At 40.6% G+C, this 13203-nt stretch overlaps 1 non-coding gene across 1 annotated transcript; it reads left to right on the top strand.

The window, feature by feature from the left end:
* The first annotated feature begins 1377 nt into the window (after window positions 1–1377).
* LOC133833442 (small nucleolar RNA R71) lies at window positions 1378–1484 on the top strand. The gene has a single exon (XR_009892821.1). It is a non-coding gene; the product is annotated as a small nucleolar RNA R71 (small nucleolar RNA).
* The last annotated feature ends 11719 nt before the right edge of the window (window positions 1485–13203 follow it).

Raw genomic sequence — 13203 nt, forward strand, 5'->3', positions numbered from 1 at the left:
ATTCCCCGAGGTTTCTTAACTGATCGGTCAGCCAGTTGTAACACCAAAGATGTGGGCTTGAGTTCTCCTAGACCTAATTGCAAGTATATTGAATATGTCATGAGATTTACACTTGCTCCTAAGTCTAGAAGGGCTTGACCAAATTCCTGCTCCCCAATTTGACATGAGATGGTGGGACAACCAGGATCTTTGTACTTAGGCGGTGTCTTGCAGTCAATTACCGCGGTAGCTTGTTCTGCCAAGAATGCAGTTTTCTTGACATGATGCTTTCTTTTAACGGTTCACAAATCCTTGATTACCTTGGCATAAGCCGGCACTTGTTTGATCACATGCAACAATGGCAAGTTGATCTTCACTTGTGTTAAAAGGTCTACGATTTCACCATGATTTTCCAGTACCTTTCCAGTGGATTTCAAAGCTTGAGGAAAGGGTGCCTTTACTGGAATGCTTATTGGCACATCATCATCTGGAGTAGGCATTGACTTACTCGTTGTCTTAGTTAACGGTGAAACCGTACTTTGACCACTTCGAGTAGTGATGGCATTAACCTCTTTGAAATTTGTATCTGCAGAGGAGGAGGTTTGTGCCATGTGTTGCCCTTTTTGATGGATTAGAGGTTGAGCGGGAAGTCTCCCATGCTTTTGAATCTCCAAAGTAGTGTTTAGCTTTGTCATTTGGATTTTCATGTCCTTCATTTCCTCTACCATTTGTGTGAAACAAGATTTGAGCTCTTGAGTTAAGGCTATTTGAGTTTGCGCAAGCATTTGCAAAGTATTCTAAAGAGAGTTACTTGACTGCATGTTATTTTGAGGAGCAATGTATGCTTTTGGCGGTTGTTGCTACTCAGACCTCCATTGGCTTCCAGATGCTTGGTTCGAATCCTTCCAGCTGAAATTTGGATTGTTGCGCCAACCGGGATTGTAAGTGTTTGAGAAAGGGTTATAAGGTTTCTTGTAATCCCCTAAAGCATTGCATTGTTCCTCATTTCCTCCTCTTAACTCACTAAGAGTTGGGCACTCTTGCAGTTGATGTTCCGTTCCTCCACATATGAAGCATGGATCTCGTGTCTCTACCTTTGCAGCCATGTGGATTCCTCTACCTTCTTGAGATTTGAAAGCCTCGAATTGTTGTCTTAATGATTCAATTTGGCTTTTGACGTTGTCATCTTCCCTTAATTGGTAGATTCCAGTTGATCGTGGCTTATCCATAGGACTCGCTCCATTCCATGTGTAGGACTTTTCAGCAAGATCTTCGAGGTACTCGAAAGCTTCATCGGGATCTTTTTGAAGGAATTCGCCATTGCACATCATTTGTACGAATTGCCTTTGTCCGGTTGTGAGAGCGTCATAGAAATAGCTGATCAGATGCCAGCTTTCGTATCCATGATGTGGGCATTGATTTATCAGATCTCTAAACCTCTCCCAGACCTAATGGAAAGTTTCATGGTCTTTCTGGATGAAGGTAGAGATTTTCCTCTTAAGGCTGCTAGTCTTATGGGGCGGGAAATATTTGGCAAAGAATGCTTTTGTCATTTCATCCCATGTTCCGATAGATCTAGGCTTTAAGGAATACTACCAGCTTTTTGCTTTGTCTTTGAGCGAGAAAGGACAGAATTTCAATCTCACAATGTTGGTGACATCAGCTCGGTTGTTGAATGTAGCCATCACCTCTTTGAATTCCCGTATACGCACGTACGGACTCTCATTTTCCAACCCATGGAAGGTTGGTAAGAGGTTAATCATGCCGGGTTTGAAATCAAAATTTGGCATATTGTTAGGATAAATTATGCATGAAGGTGTGGCTGTACGGGTAGGATGTAAATATTCCTGTAGCGTTCTTGGTTGGACTTCATCTTGATGAGCCATCATGGGTGGTTCAGGAAGTCTCAGTGAATCGGGAGTGTTTGAACGAATGGAAGAAAATGACGAACTAGGAGAGTTTTCTAAAGTTTTTACTTGTTGTCTCACAAATCTCCCTAGTGCGTCTTTGTTTCGTGGCATAAATATATATATATTTATTTTGTAAGTATTATAAGTGCAAGCGTGTAATAATGTAATAAGTATACACCAAAATGTTCGCAAGCCAATTGGAAAGGCTACCAAGGTACCACTTTAGGCCCAAGAGCTTTTCTAGAACTCCCCGAGGTTCTTAGAAAAGATTGGAGGGTAACGCTAACACAGACCTTATTTAAGAACCAATTTTTCTAAGACAGAACAAGTTTGGTTTTTACTAATTTCAAAAATTACACAAATGTTCTCAATACTTTGTTTGATTTTTTTTTATATAAAATTTTATGCTTTTTTTTTCAGAAAAAACCTAAATTTAGAAAATAAAATTAAAAAAAAAAGAAATGAATAAATAAAATAAATAAATAAAAAACTACTAAGGAAAAATAAAATAAAAGAGAAATTAAAAATTATACTACTTTTTTTTATATATATAGAAAAAAAAATTAATTTACTAGGCAAACCTTTAATTGTAAAATTACCTCCCCGACAACGACGCCAAAAATTGATATCGCCCAATAAATTCCTAAGCGGTCGCAGTAGTAATCGGGCTATGTCGTATTCACAGAGAGATAAAATACAAGTAAAAAGGAAGATTAGTAAATCAGAAATAATAAACTTTGAAATGATGTAACTTTGAAAAAGAGTATAAACATTAAATGAATAGAATCGAGGAACTAGAATCAGAAAGAAAATATGGAAGGCATAAGTTTCATTCATGCAAACATATATATATTTTAATAAAATTGATTCATTATACTCAACTATAATTCTACACCATTAATTATAGTTGGAAAATATATATAATAAAGCTCACCTTAAAATATGTTCTTTAATTAAATTATACTAACTTCTAATTCTAAAAACCTATCATATTATATACCTTAGAGCGACAAAATACCAATGGCAGAATGCAGTAAAAAGCATATAATATAACAAATATCCTAAATTAAATTAAGAGCCTAAATTACATAAGAAGATCATGACTAGACTTATGTAAAAGACACTAATAAATTTAGAATAAAAATTAGAAGAAAATAAATTTAATTGTAACCGAGATAAGGAAATAAAGAACAAAATAAAGAATCAATATATTAAGAATATAATGTAAACACATGAACTTCATTCTAGCCTTTCCCTAAGAGAATTTAGCCTAAAATAGGCATTGTTTTCACTCACAAATATGTAAAAGAAAAATAGGAAAAATAAATGTTTTTCTCTCCAACAATACTATTTACTCTCCTTCACAATCTGATGCAATTTTACCCCATTTGGAACTCTATTTATAGTGTAAATATGACTCAAAAACATGTAAAACCGTGTACAAAATAGTGGAAAAAATGGCTGCAAAATAGGTGCAAAGTGGAGAAAATGGTGTTCAGCCGTGGGAGACAAAGGATTGATCGTGGCAGGCGGCTGGTCGGGCGCGTGGGGAGCATGACAGGCAACAGGGGGAGAGGTGGCGTGCTCTGGTTGGATGCGCGGCTGGAGCGTGGTAGGTGACAGGGCACTAGCGCGTCAGACGGCGTCAGGTGGCAGGTGTCAGACGGTGTGACTTCGGCTCGGCTTCGGCTCGGGTGGACGAATGGCAAGCTGCCATATGGCAGCGTGGGGGGAATAGCCATAGGCTGTTTGGCTGGCGGCTGGGTTCCTTTTTGGGCCTAGTTTTGTCAAAAATACCACTTTATCATCATTCTTTTCAATTATATTTCTTTCTTTCTTCTTTCTTTTTGTTTGTGTCAAAAATACATTTTATTTCCTGAAAATTAACCACAAATTAAATCAAAATTAATATTTTCAAATATAAAACATATGGCAATAAATCCATGAAAATATTAATTAAAACTTAATTAATTTTAAACTTTAAAACTAATAAAATGATATTTTTGAGCACTAATCACCCGTAGAGTAGAGCAAGGCCTGATTATTTATTTTTGTAATGTGCTTAGCGTTATACATAAATGTATTTAACTAGTATGTCGTATATATGTTTATGACTGAGAGGCAAGGGTCTGGATCAGCAACAGCTGAGAAAGGCAAAGGTCAGGACTAGCAAGGGCTAGGATCAGTATTAAGCATACTGAATGCAGGCTTCCATGGCATGGACATCTAAGGGTGTCATACTCGCCCGCTCGGTTAAGACTGTGAACTTTGTGTCTGGTAACGCACATTGACGAGTTAGGCCGCTATTGTGAGTTGTAATGGAAACTTGTGGATTATCTGTTGTGTTTGATTAGTTATGCATTTATTGAAATAAGTTATCATGGGGTTCTCTATGGTGCAAGTAAGGGTAGCAAAAAGGTCGATAAACCATGAGTTGGAGGGCATGGAGTGGTGGGTACATGTTTGCTTTACCTGGCCGCCACGATTCGAGTACTTTTAAGGAGCACGGTATAATGTCTTATTATGTCGCTTAGGTCGACTGTACAGTAATTTTTTAATTGTAAATATTTCATAAACGATATTTTGGGATCCCAATGTAACTCTTTTTATGATCTTAATAATATTTTAAACCATTTATTTGAAAGTTTTATTAAATGAGTCTTTACATTAATCTAATTACAGGTATAACACCTCGATTAGTCAATTAAATACACATTTTGAAACCACATGGTAATGACTCTAGGGTAGTAGGGCGTTAAAACTTTGTATCAGAGCATGCCAAGCTTTATGGTTCCTAGAGATTGACCGAACATGTACGCTCGTTGCGAAAGACAAGCTTGACTCGGGGTTGGTTGGTATTAAGTGAAATATTTGTCTAATTGCTTATCTAAATTTCCCTATCTCTGCTTGTTGATATATCGAACATGACGTATATAAATGTATTTTGTGGGAGTAAGGCTTGATAATTGATGCATGAATGTGATAGAATTGTGATTTGGTATGCATATTGTATGTGGTTATTGTGTTTTTTGGCCCTGCTTGTGGAATAATTCTTGATATGATTATCATGCCTGATAGGTTGATTCATTAACTACAATTTTTTTTAGAAGTTATGTATCCAAGGTAGTCAATTGGACCAGGAATTGTTAATATCTAGTTTACAAATAATAGTCGGGGCCAGAACCCTCTATCTACCATTTGGAATTGGCACCAGATGTTTGTTGGCATGCAAGCAAGATTGCAAAAACAAGAGGAAGAGATTAGGTGGTTGAGACAGTGGTTCCGTCAGGGAACGCTGCTTCGTATGTTTTGACAATAATGGCACTAGTATCGGCTCAGCCTAAGGATGGAAACAGATGGGAATTATTGTATGAAAGATTCCTTAAGCATTATTGTAACGACCCAGAGTTCCTAATAAGGCTTAGGGCTTATTTCTCATTAGAAGGGAAATTTTCACAATTTGGCCTGTTATGGGTATATTTGGAGTATATGTGCAGATATGTGATATATGTGTGAGACCACATTATTATATGGATTCATTTGGGTTATTCGTCACGAGGCGATCCTATGGAGCAAGTTAGCGGGAAAGTCACAACGAGGTCAAATATCAGGCTCAAGGTCAGCCTAGGAAAAATTTTGTAACTTAGTACATTACCGAGATTGATTGGGTAATGGGAAATTATTTAGAAATTATGTGACAATTTTGGTGTAATGGGAATTTTGAGACGTTGATTATGATTAACGAGATATGTGACAAAAGACAAAAGTACCCTTGAGGGCATAAGAGGGAAGGCTTAAGCAAAAGGGCATATGGGTCATTTTGAGCTAAAAGTAGTGACTTAGTCACTATTTCCTTCAACAAAAGGAAATCCTCAAAATGAAAACAGAGTATTGAAATACACAGCAGCTCTCTCCCCTTTCTCTCTCGTTACCTTCCCTTCCACTTGGTGTGCCTAGAAGTTCTAGGAATTTTGAAGTAAAGTCTTGCTTTTGGTGAGCTTGGAAGGGATTTAGAGATGGGGATTTAATCAAGGGCCAGCCTTGAATTGTATTTTCAATTGAGGTAAGCTATAATTTAAGGTTTAAGCTTTGATTTTTTGTGGTTTTTGAGTTTTGAAACTCTAAGTTGAATTTTGTATTTGTTGGGCAATTTGAGTGAGTTAAGCTTGGGTTTTGATGGTGTTAATGTGTTGATAATATTTGGGGGTTTAAATTATGATTTTGGGAATAATTTGGATGAAATTGGCTTAGGAAAATAGGGGAAATTCTAAGTCCGTAGGGTCGTGTCGTGACCATGTTCTTGGGGTGTCGCAACCCATGTGAACGTAGGGCATAGGAGCTCTGTTTGGAGCAGGCGCGCCACGACCCTCAGGGTCAAGTCGTGACCCGCATAGGAATTTTTGGCCATGTTTGGTTTTGAGTGACGGGAACTCAAACCTAAAGGCTCGAGATGAATCCTACAACCCAAAATAGTAAAGTTCGATGTCCCGAAGGTTAGGATTCTATCCGAGAGCCTTTCTTCGCTCATGATTGATGGGATTCTATATTATGGTTGTGACTAGATTGTCTCTAGGGGCTCGGAACCAGGATTGTGCTCAAGGGGCGTTCATTCTTAACTTGTGATTGGACTAAAGGTAAGAAAATTGCACCCAATATGTGATACATCTGATTATGGCTTGGCCCAGATTGTTAAACAGGGATATGAATAGGGCTCAGGCTCCTAAGAATGTGCATGATTATGATTATGTCTGTGATTGATTGATTAAGCATGATGAATGCTATGTATCTGGATATTTGTTATATAATGAATGCCTATCGGCATTATCTGATTGAGAAAGACTTAACATATGAGTTAAGGACGACAATAGTGCTGAGCGTTCCTTGAAAAGTGTTGACTTATAAGTCAAGGGCGGCAATAGAACACTGAGCGCTGGTCGTTTTTGGTTAGGAAAACTAGGAGCGCATCATACGCTTGTCCGACCCAATGGTTGTGGAAAACTCAGCGCTAGGTAGGATGGGCTAGCTCCATGGCTGGTTATACAAAGGATAGGGCAATGGTCCCCAGGGTGACTTATTAGTCCCATATCCTAGGGTTGGGCCTTGGAGTTGGCTTATAAGTCAAGAACGACATTAGCACACTCAGCACTGGTCGAAAGCATTGACTTATAAGCCAAGGGAGGCAATAGCCCATTGAGCGCTGGTCGATATGGTTACGCCTAATCAAGAGCGGATCATATGCTTGTCCAACCTATTGATAATGGAAAACTCAGCACCATGTACATTGGGCCAGCTCAAAGGCTGGTTATAGAAAGGATAGGGCAAAGGGCCCCAGGGTGACTCATTAGTCCCATATCCTAGGGCGTTGAGCCCTAGTATGATTCATTAATCATGTATTTAGGGTTCTAAGGCATTGTATGATTCATTAATCATGTATTTAGGGCGTTGAGCCCTGATATGATTGTATTTAGGGCGTTGATCCCTAGTATGATTCATTAATCATGTATTTAGGGCATTGATCCCAAGTATGATTGATTAATCATGTATTTAGGGCACTGAGCCCCAGTATGATTCATTAATCATGTATTTAGGGCTCTGAGCCCCAATATGATTCATTAATCCTATATTTAGGGCGCTAAGCCCCAATATAATTCATTAATCATGTATTTTGGGCAACGGGCCCCAGTTTCCTTCATTAATCATTTAATTAGGGCAGTTGGCCACATTTGATGTTGTAATCATTTATATGAATGGTATGCATGCATGGGTAGGGTTATTACTGCTAGGCATGCTTATTATGACTAAGTTTTCTTGTTGAGCCTTGGCTCATGGGTGCTATGTGGTGTAGGTAAGGGGAAAAGGAAGTTGAATCATCTATGAGTTGGAGAGCTTGGGTGACGATGTGTACATATGTGGCTGCTTAATCACCACAACTGTGGTTTCTCAATGGAACTAGGATTAAACCCTATTTTTCCCCTTAGGTCGGCCGGTTGTAACTTTTTTTATTGTAATTAACCCTATTAAGTGTTAGTTTTGGATCCCATGTATGGAAGTAAACATTTTAGTGAAACGGTGATACCTTTTGTCCAAAAAATTTAACACTGAACTATTAATAATGTTTAGTTACACGATTATGGCCAAATGACTCGCTTAGAGAGTGTAGCACTATTTGAAATATATAGTGTAATGGTCCTTAATTAGGTAGACGTTACAGCTTGGTATCAGAGTGTGCCAAGGTTAAGGGTTCCTGAAGACATGCTGGGCATGTACACTCGCCACTAAAGACAAACTCCACTAAGGGTTTGATAACTATTTATGTGGTTATGTGTTTAACTACTTAAATAGTATGTAAATGCCCTATCTGGCTACCTAATTAGGAAGCTTGAGATATTATTATAGGGCGTGGCCCTTTACTGTTGATATGATTATGTGCTTGCCTACTTAGTTGATATATGAATGCTTTATCTGCATGCTAGAGTAGAGAGCATGGTATTTTGGTTGGGAAGAGCAGGACTTATTGGTTAATTCATGAACTTTATGGGCATGTATTTTAGCACTACAGTTATATGTGAATGTTGAGCTGTTTGGTTTTCCCGTGTCAAGGATTTTGGGTGTGCTCATCATGCCTAGTGGGTCAAGTTATTGACTGCAGATGAACTCAGAGGTTATGTACCCAAGGTAGTGAATAGGACCTGGTGGTGTTTATGTTGAGGCTAGAAATTATAGCAAGGCCAAAGCCCTCCACCTACCCCTCAAAATTGGCAGTTGGTGTTTATAGGTATGCGAGCAAGATTGTAGATGCACGAGGAAAAGATCAGGTGTTTAAAACAGCAGGTTCTGTTAGAGAACGCCTCTTCCTTTGTTATGTCAGGAGTGGCACCAATTTTGGCTCATCCTAGGGTTGAGAACAGGTGGGAATTATTATATGAAATATTTCAGGTATATTACCCTCTAATTTTTTAGGGAGGCCTAGATCCATTGAAATCTGAACAATGGATGGGCATGATCAGTTACATCCTCAACTTTATAGGGGTGGTTGGTCACGATACGGTGATTTGTGCTAAATATGTGTTACGGGAAGATGCCCGGACTTGGTGGGAAGTGGTATCCCAGACCATGAAGATGTACCAGGACCTTGCACTTCTCCAAGTGTTATGGACTAAAAAGATAAGATAGCTTGCGATAGAAAGAGGAGATTAGACTCTAAATTGGTTAGACTTGTGGGATCCTAATAAGGATTAGGCCAGAGGCCTACAGATTAGCCTTACCATATCATGGGTAGAGGCTCATAAAGTGTTACTGGTGCCAATGCTAAGAAAATAGGTGTCGAGTACTACCTTGGGTTAAGAGACCCTAGAATTTCAGTCAAATTTATTGTGTAAGGAAAGGTCAGTGGAAATCTTGGATAGGAGAGATAAAGTCTTATACAATAAGATTGTCACTCTAGTGAGGGTGTTACAAGAAATAGCAAGGTAAATGACTTGACTCTGAAGTTATAGTTAGACTTGCGAGATTAGAATCTTGCGACATTTGAATAAATTTTGAGGACAAAATTTCAATAAGGAGGGCAGAGTTGTAACGTCCCAAATTTGTTATTAAGGTTGTGTGCCTTGATTACTATGCCATGGAATAATCAGATTTATATGTGGAATTAATTGAATGTATGTGGGATTATGTGGTATAAATGATTTATATGATAAATGTGAATAGTTATGCATGTTTATGTGTATTAAATATGCATGTGGGCCCATTTCTATAAATTGGGGCATATTTGTAATTTATTACCCGTTGAGGGTATATTTGTATTATGCATGCATTATAAGTGAGGCCCCAGTGTTATGGGGATTCATTTGAGATGTGTGGTCTGAGGCAATCCTAATGAGAGGATTAGCAGAATAGTCACAACAAGGTTAAATACCTAGCTCGGGATCTGCCTAGGGGTATTTTGAGAAACCTAGTGAGTGTTTGGGATCTATCAGGTAACGGGTAGGTATTTGGTGACTAATTGGGTATGTTGGGATTAATTGGGAATTTATAGGACTATTCGAGGATTAGTTGTAACTGTGGCAAATGACGGTATTGCCCTTGGGGCCGTTAAAGAGCATGTTGTAATCTAGGGAAACTTTGGTCCTTTAGGTGCTAAGGGATAACTTAGGAAGCCTTAAGAAACAGTTAGAAACCATCAGAAAGTATCAAACACTCTGATTATTTCCTCTCTCACGTTGCTCTCTCTCTCTCTCTCAATCTCTTTGGGAGACTTTGGGAATATTAAAGAGGGAAGCACCAATCTCTGAATTTTGGGGCAATGTTTTCTAAGGAGATTGAAGTTGAAGGGTGCTGGAAGTTTCTAAGCTTAAGGAAACAGTTAGGGTCACCTCAGTCAGAGGTAATTTGAAGCTATGTTATAAGTATTTTTTTTAAAGTTTTTATGTTTTGAAAGTTCTTAGTGAATTCTTTGTTCCTAGCGGGTTTTGGTAAGGTTTTCAGATGAGTATTATGCTCTGAGTGTAGTATTGAGATGTAGAGGCTTAATTCTTGCTATAGTGTATGTTTAAATTAAATACTGGTGATTTTGGCTCGGGGAAAACACAAGAGAGGTGCGGAAAATATTCGTTCGCGGTGCCGTGTCGACGCGCTGTTCTTGAGCGCCGCGACCCGCATGAACTCAAAAGCCTAAGGGGGTTCGCTGAATTGCCTTATCGGTTCGGTGGGGGGTCGGGTGGAGCCGTGAACTCAAAAATAGTACTATGCCTAATGACGAGAAGGACACTTCTTGCAAGAAATAATAAGCGCGCGCAAAAGTATATAAAAGGATAACTAGAACCCAAGGGGTCAACATATCCTTATAGACACAATCAAGGTGAACCAAAGAGAGACCTATCAAACCCTCTTTCGTGTGGGCTCCAAAGGACCTCAAGCATGATAAATAGAAAAAAAATAATGATAAATAAAAAGGAAGAGAAGAGTCTACAAGAATGCCTAAAGGCCTCCCTATAGACTGGGGGGCAAGTGTGGATACTAAGGGGCACTGAAGGCGCCAAGTACGCTATAGAGTCAGAAGGTCATCACATGCCACCAAGAAGCCGCATATTTGCAAGACCCTAGGCATCACAAAGTCACTTTATGCAAAATAAGGCACAAGGATTCCACACTGGTAAAAAGTCCCAAGCAATCAAGTCCAAACTCTTGTAAGGCCCACTCGCGTCGCAAGACCCTCACACAAGGCATAAAGCACCTCGCACCTAGGTCTCGTGAAAATGCCTCGGCCATACCCAGTGCCTTGCGCCTGGGTCTCGTGTTGGTGCCTTAGCCTCGACCGCCTGGACTCGCGACCCCACAAGGAGACAAGCATCTCACATCCCCCAAGACATACCAAGACGTCTTGCGTACCATACACACCAAGGCTCTCGTGGTCTCGCCCCTGCGCCACCTGCGCCTTGCGAGATGGCACACCTCTGCGCACCCAGGTGTCTCGAACCACCTACGCCTCGCGAGATGGCACACCTCTGCCCACCCAGGTATCTCACACCACCTACGCCTCGCAAGATGGCACGCCCCACCGCACCAGGTGCCTTGCGCTACCTACACCTCACGAAATGGCACGCCTCCACGCACCCAGGTGTCTCACACCACCTGGGCCTCGCGAGATGGGCCACACACCAGGCGCCTCGTACCACTTGCCCATCACGAGATGGCATGCCTCCACACACCCAGGTGTCTCGCACCACCTGCGCCTCGCCAGATGCCACGCCCCCACGCACCAGGCGCCTCGCGAGATGGCACGCCTCCGTGCACCCAGATGCCTCACACCACCTGCGCCTCGTGAGATGGCATGCCTCCATGCACCCAGGTGTCTCGCACCACATGCGCCTCGTGAGATGCCACGCCTCTGTGCACCTAGGTGTCTTGCACCACCTGCCCTGCGCGAGATGGCATGCCTCTGTGCACCCAGGTGTCTTGCACCACCTGCGCCTCACAAGATGGCACGCCCCCACGCACTAGGCGCCTCACACCACCTGCGCCTCGCGAGAAGGCACGCCTCCGTGCACCCAGGAGCCTCGCACCACCTGCACCTCGCGAGGATGCACGCCTCCGCGCACTCAGGTGTCTCGTACCACCTGGGCATCGTGAGATGACACGCCTCCATCCACCTAGGTGGCTCGCACCACCTATGCCTCGTGAGATGATACGCCTCGCACCACCTGCGCCTCGCGAGATGACACGCCTCTGTGAACCCAGGTGCCTCGCACCACCAGTTCATCGCAAGATGACATGCCTCCGCGCTCCAGGTGCTCGTACCACTTGCACCTCTTGAGATGACACGCCCCCACGCACCCAGGGGCCTCTCACCAATGGCCTCTTGAGCATGCAGTAGGGGAAGGTCAGAAAGGGCCTCACAATGATTCGACATGAAGCCAGAAGAGATACGGAATCAGCCTACATATCAAGAAGAGTTAGAGTACAGATGATACGGTGTCCACGCCAGATAGGTAGTGGCAGTACAATAATGGTAGATGGTCAGGATTCCCTCAGAACGCTTATGAGGTCCGTACCCGACAAGTAGTGGAGGCATAATATGATACCAAGATAGGAGTACTTTTGCAGACCCTGACATGTACTAGAGTAGACCACCACTCTTCCAATACCACTACCATATGTGATATTACCCTGATAGTGTACTCATGTACTATTTTGTCCCAAGGGAACACCATGTATAAGGGGCCGTTAGAGCCCAGTTATAAATAGAGCTTAACCCCTCAGAAGAAGGGGTTGGAAAATTCATTGTACACTCAAGCTATTAAGCAATATACAAAGGCTCACTCCATTGTTGATCTGTGCTTATCCTTCCATAAGTTCATCTAAATTCTTATCTAAATATCTCCATACTTACCTGTGAGTTTTCCGATCTAATTTCATTGACGAGATTTCACCATCAACAATTTTTTTACTATAAATTTTTTTTAGGATTTAATTAAGTCATTAGGTGAGTTTTTAATTACGGTTTTTAGAGACTAATTGTTGTTTATACGTCAAAAATTCTGCAGTTTCATATTTTTATTTCTTCTTCAAGTTTATGAATGATTATTTTTTTTATTTAGTCATGTCTGATATGAACTAAAAAAAATTTTTTAGGGTTTATAGTAGTCACCTAGATTTCAATCTAATTGAATTATGATATTCTTTTTATTTTTCTTCTCTATTATAATCTATATAATGTGTGTTTAATGCTAGTAAATACTTGATCATTAATTTCTTGATTTAATGATTTTGATTCAAAATTCGAAATATGAGAATTGAATATGCTATCATTATATGA

The sequence above is a fragment of the Humulus lupulus genome, chromosome 4, assembly GCF_963169125.1.
Source record: "Humulus lupulus chromosome 4, drHumLupu1.1, whole genome shotgun sequence".
In the NCBI taxonomy this organism is placed as follows: Eukaryota; Viridiplantae; Streptophyta; class Magnoliopsida; order Rosales; family Cannabaceae; genus Humulus; species Humulus lupulus.